This window comes from Eurosta solidaginis, chromosome 1 (assembly GCF_040869045.1).
Source record: "Eurosta solidaginis isolate ZX-2024a chromosome 1, ASM4086904v1, whole genome shotgun sequence".
Taxonomy (NCBI): domain Eukaryota; kingdom Metazoa; phylum Arthropoda; class Insecta; order Diptera; family Tephritidae; genus Eurosta; species Eurosta solidaginis.
In genome coordinates, this window is record NC_090319.1 from 141,674,619 (window position 1) to 141,686,710 (window position 12,092).

General features: G+C 32.8%; 1 pseudogene; it reads left to right on the forward strand.

Moving 5' to 3' along the window:
* The first annotated feature begins 10,437 nt into the window (after positions 1–10,437).
* On the forward strand, positions 10,438–11,745 carry LOC137237949 (putative nuclease HARBI1; annotated as a pseudogene).
* The last annotated feature ends 347 nt before the right edge of the window (positions 11,746–12,092 follow it).

Sequence of the window (12,092 nt, forward strand, 5' to 3'; positions counted from 1 at the left end):
AATTGGATTCACCTAATTGAGACATGCCTTTGGTGTTTGATAAATGCTTTGCGCTGACCATAATCAACTTCAGTTCTTACATGTCGATAAATACATGCTTTCTTACAGACTAGTTAAAAATAGAAAACAATTCAAGCTTAAACTTGTATAAGCTGATATTAAAATTAATAACACTACTGAATCGATTTGCTAGATGTATAGTCCTATTTATAGGTTCATTCCTAGCATAATTCGTTTTATGAGTTATTTCGATAAATAATCTATTATGCCGAAGATCACGCAGTGGAATATATGGAATGAACCAAGTAGATAAATCAGAGCAATTCGTGCTAAAGTTTATTACATTATAGGCAAGCATGAGTGAGATAAAAGTTCTTCTGTCATGCAAACCCTGAAGACCAAGCAATTTGTGACTGCTGGTATATGATGGGAGGCCGCCTGGCCAGTGAAGCATACGTAAAGCAATTTTGTAAAAATTTTTGGAGCTTTCTCAATTTTATAGGAGTTAGATTCATAGAAAGGATTCCATATTATTGAGCAATATTCAATACCACTTCTGACCAAGGATATATAAAGTGCCTTCAACGTCATAGAGTGCTTAAAGTCACTGGTGTTACGTCTACTACCCAACCATTGCAACAAATTTTGAAACAACGAAATCAATGTGACTAGAAAAAGAGAGTTTGGAGTCAAAAATTACACCCAAGTCTTTACTTTCTTGACAACGATTAAGAGATTTAGCATTTAGTTTGTAGATAAAGTATGTGGCAGTTGTCTTTATGGAATAAAAGACAACACAGCATTTGTTTGAATTTAAGAATAAGTTATTGTCTGCGCACCATCCGGCAAAAGAGTCCAGATTCGAACCCTTAGAAATAAAATAAATAAATAAATGTAAGGCGCGATAACCTCCGAAGATATTTTAGGCCGAGCTTCTCTACCAATTTACGTCGTGCCCATTTTTTTTAAATTTTTCCTACAAATTGGCGGGACGGGACCTATTAGAGCTTTTCATGGCAGAAATACACTCGGAGTGCTTGCCAAACAGTGCCGAGGAGCGACCCCGCTTAGAAAAAATTTCTTCTAATTGAAAAACCTTATTTATAAAATTTTGATGTTGCTTTGCCCGGTGTATGAACCCAGGGCATTCGGTGTAGTAGGCGTAGCACGCTACCACCACACCCGGGTGGCCGCCAATAGTTAGAAATAGTTTGACAAATAAATAGTATTTTTTGTGAAATATATAGTTTTAGTGTTGTATTTCAATCATTAAAGAGGAGGAGTGATGTGGAAATATATTGAGTAAAAAGTGCTAAGTCAGGAGAAAAAATTTGTTTTGAGTGAGGAAATTGTGCTAAGTCATATTTATCTTTTTCAAAGCTTCTACACTCAAAAGTATTGAAACTAAGGTATCCTCATTCACAGTTTTGAAAAAAAAGGTTATTTCAAAAATTATTCAGTTTTTTTCGTCTCCTGTAAAATTCGTAAAAAGTGACTTAGCATATTTTCACATCAAGCTAACGATATATAATTTTGTGCACGAATTATCTATGGCTACTCAAGTTATACTATTAATTTTTGAATCCGTTTGTGCTTACTTTGTTTGTTGTTTTTTTTTTTTTTTGTTAGTATTTTATGAGATTTAGCTTGATTTCCAAAGAATAGTTTACATTTGTTTTTCTCTTTTGTTTTGTTTTATTATTGTATTTTTCTTTTGCACACAATAAAAATTTCTTTGTGTTTAAAAATTTAAAGTGCTCTTATTCTATGAGTTTAGGTCTATTTTTATGTATTACAATTTTCTTATTTTTATTATTTTGATTTACGTTTTCTATGTTTCTATTTCCTACATTGTTTTTATCGATATTTACTACTCTAAAGGGAATTATAGTAAAATTATTATTTTTATCGATTTTTACTACCTTATAGAGCATTAGAGTAAAATTATTATTTTTATCGCTTTTTCTACCTTATAGGGTATTAGAGTAAAATTATTATTTGTATCCATTTTTTCTACCTTATAGGGTATTAGAGTAAAATTATTATTTTTATCGATTTTTTCTACCTTATACGGTATTAATAAAATTATTTTTCCTATTCCACAGGTCATAATAAAATTATTTTTTCTATTGTTATTTTACGTTCTGCAGGGCCCTATATGTATGTCTACTATCTACCTTATGACCTATCTAAAAGGCGAGGTTTTCCTAGATGAAGCAGGTCAAACTTATATTTATATTTCTAAAAAAAAAAATAATGAAGATAAATGATTTAGATTTCCTTACTTTCTACTCCACAGGACCCTATATATATCCTATCGACTAAATATAGGAGATTTAGTTTTCCTTTCCTTGACTATTTCTATTAAACAAAGCTCATTGGCTGAAAATTGACATTGTTCTAAAAATCGGCGTCTCTGAGCGTATGATTTACAGTAGATTGGGTAAATTCAGTTGCTGCTAGATCAAGAAGTAGTTATATAGTGATAAGTGGTTAAACCAATGGGTACAGTGGATGCAAATATTTTTCGTACCTTTTCTTATACCATTTTTCATATTTTCCAGTAATATTTTTATTTGATCTTATGTATCATGCGGTTTTCTGGTTGGCCTTCCCAGATTGGATCGTCATGATTTGTATGAAGAATTTCTTTAATTTCTGTCGACGTTTGTCACATGCATAACTTCTGGGGTTAATGCAAATATTAAATCTTTGAGAACTTGGGTACCTATTTTATATTATTCAAATTTGCCTTCTCGAGTATTATCTTTCATTAACAATCAATTTGTCCCTAAGGGCAACTGTGTTTTTATTTTACAAGTCCTATATTGCCGGCATTTTTCAGCCTGGTCAAGAATTGTCCTAAGTCAATCTTTTCCTCAACAATCTGGTTGCTTGTGTTTATTATGCTACAAATTTTCTATCCTTTTGGATGAAAACGGGCGCGATATGTCTAATTGCAAATTTATTAAGCACTTTATATAATATATGGTTCTCTTTTATGACTTTTTCTTCATTTCTACTGTTATTACTGGTGCAAAAAATAATAATTTTTTCTCTTCTCTGACATTCAGCAATGTACTTTTTGAAACATTAATTGCGATATAAATATCAAATTCGTTATTTTTATAATGGGTATGTGATTAGAAGAATATTAATTTTAAAAAATTGCCCATCAATACTTTTGCAAAGATGTCATGAGCATCCGAAAAGTTTACTCAAATTTTTGGTTTGCTATCGAACTTAGACAGTGCTGATAAAGCTCGTCGCAAGAAAATATTCTGTTAATTGAAGCATTTTGACGGTTATTGTTTGGAAATGGGTTTTTAATAGTAAGGTAATAAGGTTTTTGTTTTTCTTTTTTTTTTAAAGGACTAAGAATATGAAAAAGGACTAATTTAGGCCTAATAAAATTATTGATTTTGTTCGTAAAATTTTATTTACAACTAATTTAGTTTTTCTTACTTAACAAACTTTACAGAATATTGGCATTTGCAAATTTATTTCTCTACTATTTTTATTTTTATTTCGTTTTACTTTTATTCTATTTCGGCCTTTATTTTGTAAATTTTTATAAAAACTTTTTCCGAGCTCTAGGCCATGTATATGTAAATTGAAACATCAAAAATGCTTACTTAAATATAAATTGTGTATTTGTCAAATTTAATTTTATCGATATTTCGATTTCAAACTGAAATCATCTTCAGGACTGAAAGGCATATAAAAACAAAAACATATTAACACATAAAACATAACAACATTCCATAATTTTGAACCTACACTCTTGAGTGCACCTGATCGACTAATTTAACAAATCTTAAGATAATAAAGTACAAGGGAAAACGATAAACAAAAAAGAATACATCTAAAGAACCCTAATAATAAAAAATTTTTTACATAAACAACAATACGTTAAATAATAAGCAGTAAGTGGCGCTCAGCACATTAGCGTTGGGACAGCATGTTTTGAAAGACACTCTTCTCACGAGGAGTTGTAGTTGTTGTAATCAATCGACGATAGGCTGCCGAAGTACAATGTCAGGGATTCGGTAGAATTCAAAAACAAGGTAAAAGATACTTATATAGATGACGATGAATGTCTGATTTCGTTCGATGTGGTTTCCTTGTTTCCCAGCATTCCCGTCGACCATGCTTTGGATATTATAGCATCTAAATGGAACCAATTAAAAGCCCATACCAGTATTAGCAAAGGATTGTTTTTGGAAATTGTGAGATTTTGCATTAAAGAAAACCGATATTTCAAATCAAATAATAAAATATATGAACAGCGGTCGGGAATGCCAATGGGGTCACCAGCATCACCTATCTTTGCAGACTTAGTAATGGAAGAATTGCTAAGTAAATTCGAGGAAGACTCTCCTAATAAACCCCGTTTTTTATCTAAATACGTCGATGATCTGTTCGCCATCGTAAAAATTGATTCTGTAGAGGATATGCTGACGAACTTAAACAGTTATAACAAATCAATAAAGTTTACCCATGAAATTGAAAAGGATGGCCAGGGACCATATTTAGACACTTTGGTGATAAGAAAACACAAAAACTATACTTTGACTGGTATAAAAAGCCTACATCGTCAGGCAGATTTATTAATTTCCACTCGAAACACAGCAAACCAACTATATTAAACACAGCAAAAAATTGTATTCGAAGAGTGCTGACCATCAGTGATGAAATATACCATAATAAAAATATAGAAATTATTGTAAAAATGCTTGAAAACAACGACTTTCCGATATATCTTATAAAAGGTTATATCCGCGATTATTTTGAAAAATCAAGTACCAATCGAATAAATAATAATAGAAATAAAATATATAAAAGGTCCGTATATGTCCCTGGACTGTCGAACAGGCTAAAATATTCCAATATGTATGACCACGAAAAATTCCAAATGGCCTTCACTTACAACAATACCGTACAACAAATTTTTAGCAACACAAAGGACAAAATCGAAAAATATGAGAAATCTGACAAGGATTTCCGCGCATAAATCAAATATCAAAAATCGGGACCACGCTAATGATAATAAAACAGCTTTGAAAGAACATTGCAGAGTAACCGGGCACTCTCCAGATTTAAACAACGTAGCAGTAATTCAACAAGAGAGGCATTACAACAAAAGATACACATTAGAAATGCTTCATATTATCAATACACCAAGAGATCAAAGAATAAATTTTAAGGCAGATGTAGAAGGCTGCGCGGCAGCCTATCGTCGATTGATTACAACAACTACAACTCCTCGTGAGAAGAGTGTCGTTCCAAACATGCTGTCCCAACGGTAATGTGCTGAGCGCCACTTACTGCTTATTATTTAACGTATTGTTGTTTATGTAAAAATTTGTTTATTATTACGGTTCTTTAGATGTTTCGTTTTTTGTTTATCGTTTTCCCTTGTACATGATTATTTTAAGATTTGTTAAATTAGTCGATCAGGTGCACTCAGGAGTGTAAGTTCAATATTATGGAATGTTGTTATGTTTTATGTTTTAATGTGTTTTTGTTTTTATGTGCATTTCAGTCCTGAAGATGATTTCAGTTTGAAATCGAAATATCGATAGAAATAAATTTGACAAATATACAATTTATTTCGTTTTCTATGCCACTTTGGGCTTAATATTTTTTCTCTTTTTCTTTTATTCATTGATCTGCCTAAGTTCTATTAGTTAAAAAAAATTTTTACAAAATTTTATTGAAATGAATTTTTTTCTCTGTTACTTAACTGTTGTTTTTTCTTCTTCTATTAATCTACTACAACGCAAAAATACTGCGTCAAATTCTTCCTGACTATTTATATCGTTCATTTAAAAATTTAGGTGGGGAAAAAAAATTCTTAATTTTATTGGCAAAAATATACTTTTTGCCCATAAACTGGCAGCCGTTAGGTTGCCAAATGCTTCTAAAAAGTAAAATACTTAAATAAAAAATAACTTAACTAACGCTAAAATTCTGCTTAGCTGGTCCTCGATTTATTTACCGTCTTCAATTAGTTTTGGCTTCCTTCTGGTTTGCGGGATCCCTTGTTTATTCCACTTCGTTATGCGTCGGTGGTGGTCGTTTTGGTGGCGGTAGTGCAATACATTTCAACTGAAGGTATACCCATTACGTGGACATATGTGGCAGGTGCAAACGGTTATCATCCAACTGGTGATCATCCAACTGCTGATCATATACCCAAGTTACGGAACAAGTGTTGTTAAATTTATTAATAAACTCTGCCAATAACGCCAGCAAAGAGCTTAATCCGGTTTTTAGTTTTATGCTTTCTTCCCCGTGTTTGCAGCTGTAAGGCAGGATGCCAATAATGAGGCATGATGCCAATAATAAGGCAGGATGCCAATAATGGGGTAGGATGCCAATAATGAGGCAGTAGGATATTAGTTTAGGCAGTCGGATTCCAATTTAGGCAGGTTCGCCATGTAATATTAGAAATGAAAAAGGTTTGAATTCAGCGTAGTGTCATTTAAGCGGCACCAGATTGAATTGACTTCTTTATTAAAAAGCTGTTTCTTTTATACACAATTTCTATAAGCTAATATACCTACTTACACTAATACTTACAAACTAAGTGTATTACATACATATACTTTCAATTCTCTGGGAACTGCATTCTAAGCATAAATAAAATTAGCTGTGGAATTTGCAAAGCAAGCATAAATAATTATGTGAATAATTTGTATACAGGTAAAGGCTTGTGGCGAGCATTTGATTAGCTTTAAACAGTAACATACCAAGGTTCATGTTACCAGACGGTGCACGGCGTAGTTACCGTGGCGTGTAGAAAATATATCTGTGTACAAATGAATGAATATGTCAATGACTCTCAGGCCGTACCAAAGCGAGCCAAAATATATGTATGTACATATGTAAGAGTCAATGCATTTTAAGACATTCCAAAACATATATGTTTGTGCAAATGAATGAATAACTTAATGAGTGAATGCCATAAAACGCAACAACACCAAGTTTCTCTGAAACCGCCTTTTCAACGCATAACTTTACCATATGATGCCATACGAAGTATGGACTATGAATAAAGAAAATATGTAAAGAAGGCAATTGGGATAAGGTTTACAACAACTAAAGCGGCAATTACCCACCGAAGTGTGCCGTACGTACGGACGTTTGTCGTACGAAACACGTTTGACCGAACCCTCAAGCCCGTAGGAATCAATGTGTGCGTCTGTGTACGTATACATAACATATATATGTGTGTATTGTTTACAGATAAGCACTGTTGCCATTGACCATTTTGCATGCATGCTTATGGAAACAGCAACTTTTTCCAATTTAATTTTTGATGTTGTAAAAGGCTGGAATTAATATTAAATAAATATAAATAGATGACATATATATAATCTGCACTTTTACATAATTATTTCGAATTATTTTCACAATTTTTCAAACTTTAATTAGGTGTTTTAGCATAAAACTGCAAACGGTCAAAAATTAGCGCACAAAAGTTTACTAGGCAACTCTGTCTAGTGAGAGAGCGATCAGCTGACACGTTCTTACGGAAAAAATCAAAATTGTTTTGATTTCTACGTTCCGGGCTACGTACGTACGGGCGTTGCACGTCGGTGAGTTTTCGTTTACATTGCACACTCATAAGATAGGTCGTGTCAGCTGACACGTTTTTGGTACGTACGTTCGTGAGTAACTGCCGCATAAGGCATGACGTGGCTGAATGCGTTTATAACATTTCAACCATCGTAGGAGTGCGGGTTCGAATCCCACTCCCGGGAGAAAAGGCTTTGAAGAGATTTAAAAAAGGTATAATCGAAACAGCTGTGGCCTTGTCCGTCCTGATGTCACGTTGTTTAAATTTTTCCCAACTTATTAATTAAAAAAAAGCGCAATTGAGAATAAATTTTATTCGAGGAAAGTAAAGAGAGTGTTGAAAAATTCTCCCTTCCAGAAAATGTGCATATGTAGAAATGATACCGGAAATTTTGTCGACGCACGTTTAAGTGAATCCCAAAGATTCAATTTATTAAAAAATGTTTGGTTGCACCTAAAGATTATTCTTTTCCGTTGCTGTAAAAGTTCGAAGCTCGATGATTAAAGTTTTGTTATAAATGGCTGGAAAAATTTTCCTGGCTATGAGTACATAATTGCACCAAGGAGCATTTTGTATTTCATGTGTAGTATTCCGTAAGCTTTGGGTCAATTAGTAAAAAAGAAATTCGACAATTGGAAAAAACAAAAGAAGTAAGTTTTGAGAATTTTTTACACAATAGAAGATGTATTTTTAATCATTAATCATTGATACATTTATCTGTGATTGTTCAATATTCTTTGAATTCACCCAGTCATATATGTAATTCGTATCGATATCACTTCATTTATAAAAACCATATTATTCCATTAGTAGAATGGTAGTTTGAGTTTGCGTTACCATGCACAAATTTAGTACTCTACAAAATTCGATAGGGAACCATGAGAAGATGTTAAATTCAAATTTGCAGCACCGTAATGTATCCCTATTTTTTGTTTGTTTTTATACAATATATTCCCATGATTATAAAAAAGGACCAAAAAAAAACTAATAATAAACTGTTAAATTAAATCCGCCCACCACGAAAACTTATCTACGTCACTGATCCTTTTGCATTGAAAATCGAGAGGTTTGAAAATTAAACCGAATTCTAAACTGTCATTTGGGTCGAATTTTCTCAAGTGGGCTACTTTAAAATCGATTGTCTCAGTTTTCATTGATTAATACGGTTTTTAATCGGCTTGGAAATAAAGACGTTCTCCCCAAAATAATTTTGCAAACAATTTTTTTTACATTAGTTATTAACCGTTAGAGTTTTTCATCATATCATTATCATGTTATTTTAAAAAATGAATAACTCGTGAACGGTTTATAGAAACTTAACGTTTTATGCATCAAAGTTTTCGTCAGTTAATATACTTTGCCATAAATTGATTTTTATAACAAATTATTATTTTGCTAAAAAAATCCTGTCTGTTTTAAATAATTAAAAATTAATAAAACTTCTCCGCCTGCGAGAAAATTTTAACACATTTCATTCAATTCTACAATCCCTTCAAAAATGTTGGTGAAAAAAGTAGTTATTTTACATTAGGTCAAAAGTTATACATGTTTTTGTGATCGCGCTCCTACCAGCGCTAGACGAGCACGTTTTGACGCTCGCGACAAACATACTTACTTTAATAAGTATTAAATAAAAACGATTGATTTTTAATGCTAACTCCGATGATCTCGTTTTATTGGCAATATCATCCAAACAGAGGGCAAAAAAGAAATGCACTTATATATATACTTTATCTTACTTACTAAAGTTTATCACTAATTAGGTACTAATATTTATAACTCAGAGAAAAGGTTATGTAGGGTAAAAGAGAAGGTATGTAGGCAAGAAAACGTATGTAGCAATAACAGTAAATAATAGATGAAGAATAGAGAGTAGGTGGGTCTAAGGATGTAACTCGCGCGCTGAGTCATCGTGCGACCGAAATTGTGTGCATCATTTATGCTGATCCGCAAAATTCCAAGACGATGGAAAACAAATCAAGAGCCGTGCTCATGCTTGCATATTGCCGCGTTTCTCAGTTTCGTTGAAGCTTTGTTTAGAGCAACGTCAATAGCCATATAAAAAAAAAAATGTATCCGCAATATCTTATTTAGTCAATGCTCGATAATGCCTACGACGAATTCATGCTGTAATCCCTTGAAAAAAAAGAATCACGGAAGAGTTCGTACAAATATTTCTTTGATTACTGAGAAATTCGATTCCAAATTTGATAAATTTTTCGGAAAATACATATGCGTGTCGTGTAAAACCCGAAGGTATGTCGCAAGTGAAGTAGAAATAAAATAATTTAAAAAAAAGGTTTAAGTTAAACGGTTTTATTGAAAACAATACTTACATGAAGTAATAATAAAACTAAGAGCTAGAAAATAATTAGGTAGGTCCTAGGTACTAGTCATCACACTCCTACACTCTAAAATTTTTGTATGAAGTTAAGATTAAAATGGGAGTAAATTCCTGTTGAAATAACTTGTTGGTGTAAAAATGCCAATTTTTTGTACGTATCTATGTTGAAAATAAAAAAAAAATGGATGATATTACTAATAAAAACGTGTAATTTTTTTATTTACACCCGAAAAGTACGTAGCTTTTCGCAAGAAGTGTGCAAAAGTATAAATGCTTTGTAATTTCACACAACAATCACCCCTATTATGGTTGTCAATGTCAACCATCACTTCGTATCGTCGTCGACGTCACGTCAATGCATAATTGGTATTTAGTAAGACAATGTATTGATGTCGACGTGATATCGGTAATTTTATAGAAAAACTATGATCCCCACACTTTTGACAATTGTTTGTTTACAATTTGTTTATTGTAAAGTTGATATTTAATCTAAAATTTGTGATTTAAGATGTTTTTTGTTTCGGAAAGTGAAACTTCGAGTGATGACGAGTGCAAGGAGATGTTACTTCTCCAAAGAAAAGAGATGCGCCAAAAGTTTAATTTGCCACATAGGAAGTAAGTACTATAATTGCTGATTTCCATTAGTGCACAGTTCTCAATTCCGGGCAAAATATAGAGTTTATTCATGAACTTTGGTGGGCATATTAGTGAATGATTGCGTATCCCATTACTGTACCATTAACGATTCCTCTACATCCTTGAGCGTGGTGCACTAATGAAAATTTAAACGAATTGTCAGATATTTCCTTGTTTGTAATTTCAGATTTCTGGATTACTTTCGGTTAAGTAAGGCCGCGTTTAACTACATTCTGGAGCAAATAGAGCCGTCAATGAAAATAGGGAAACGTTCTACATTTATTTCAAATAAAATAAAGTTAGCAACAACATTGCGTTTTCTGGCCCAAGGATCATACCAATTTAGTGTTGGTAATGATTTTAATTTAGCATTATCACAGCCCACAGCTCTGCAATATTGACTGAAACGCTCGAAGTTTTGGAGCAGTTAATATGCCCCCTGTTTATTAACTTGGAAATGTTCGAGGAGCAGAACATGGAAGCCAAAATATATTTTTTTGAGAAAGCAGGGTTTCCTGGCGTTGTTGGGTGTGTCGATGGAACGCATATTAAAATTTCGGCGCCCAGTAAATTGGAACAAGGACTTTATTTCAACCGAAAAGGATTCTTTAGCCTTAATGCAATGATTGTATGTATACATTTTGCTATTGGATTATTGAAATACTTTTGACAAATTTTACTCTTAGATTTGTGATCATAAAATGAGAATCCGTTATTTCGATGCTCGATGTGCAGGTTCATCTCATGATTTGCTCGTGTGGAACATTAGTTCTGCCAAACGTGCTTTACGTGAACGTTACAATTCTGGTGTGCGCAACACTTGGCTATTGGGTAACGACAACCACTTCCTTTTATTTAACTAAAAAAATAAAACAAGCTGTTTACAGGTGATGCAGGCTACCCCTTGGAACCCTATTTAATGACACCCTATAGGTCAGCTTCAGAAGGAAACGCTGAAGCAGTGTACAACACCAAACATGCCAAAACAAGAAACATTATAGAGAGAACCATTGGAGTTCTGAAAACCCGATTTCGTTGCTTACTTGGTGCTCGTCAGCTACATTATAAGCCGGAAAAAGCAACACAAATCGCTAACTTTTGTGCTGCCTTGCATAATGTTTGCATTAAATATAATGTAGACATATCAAGCCATGATTCACTTACCGAAGCTGAAAGTTGATGTGTCCGAAAACTCACAAAACCTCGAAGATTCGCAAATACGGCAGGAAATAAAAGAAAGTTTTTTGTAATTAATACATATTACAAATTATTTATCATGTTTGTATTTTTTTATTCAAAAATATTAAATAATATGCTGTGCATAAAACAAAATGTTTTAGTTCAATTATTTAAAGTAAAAATAAAGAAAAATATGCTTTCTTATCATGTAGTCCATTGGTCATATTAGCTACAAAGTTCAAGTACAAAACCTTAAAAGCTACACGTGTGCTCGGTACACACATTCAGTCTAATTGCGGTCTTCATGCACCGACCAGTCCAACTCCTGTATTCGCAAAAACAGTATCA